This window comes from Octopus bimaculoides, chromosome 19, assembly GCF_001194135.2.
Source record: "Octopus bimaculoides isolate UCB-OBI-ISO-001 chromosome 19, ASM119413v2, whole genome shotgun sequence".
NCBI lineage: Eukaryota > Metazoa > Mollusca > Cephalopoda > Octopoda > Octopodidae > Octopus > Octopus bimaculoides.
In genome coordinates this window covers 50792616-50792972 of record NC_068999.1, presented here as the reverse complement: position 1 = coordinate 50792972, position 357 = coordinate 50792616, and positions in this window count along the sequence as shown.

The following is a 357-nucleotide window of genomic DNA, read 5'->3' as shown; positions in this document are numbered from 1 at the left end:
AAAGAAAAAGAAGAAGAAGAGTTTGATAACAATTTGTATCATCGTGATCATCATCATCATCATCATCATCATCATCATCATCATCATCATCATCATCAGCAGCAGCAGCAGCATCAGTAAGAGCAAAAGAAATAAACTCTCTTCTTATTTATTGTCACCAACGATAGCAATCAGATCGGCGCTGAGGTGGGAAACAACAATAACTGCTACTGCTACTACTACTACTGCTGCTGTTGATGATGATGATGATGATGATGATGATGATGATGATGATGATGGTGATGGTGATGGTGATGCCGGTGCTCCTGCTTGCTGCTCCTGCACCGGCCGTTGTTTATTGCTCATACCGCCACCCCT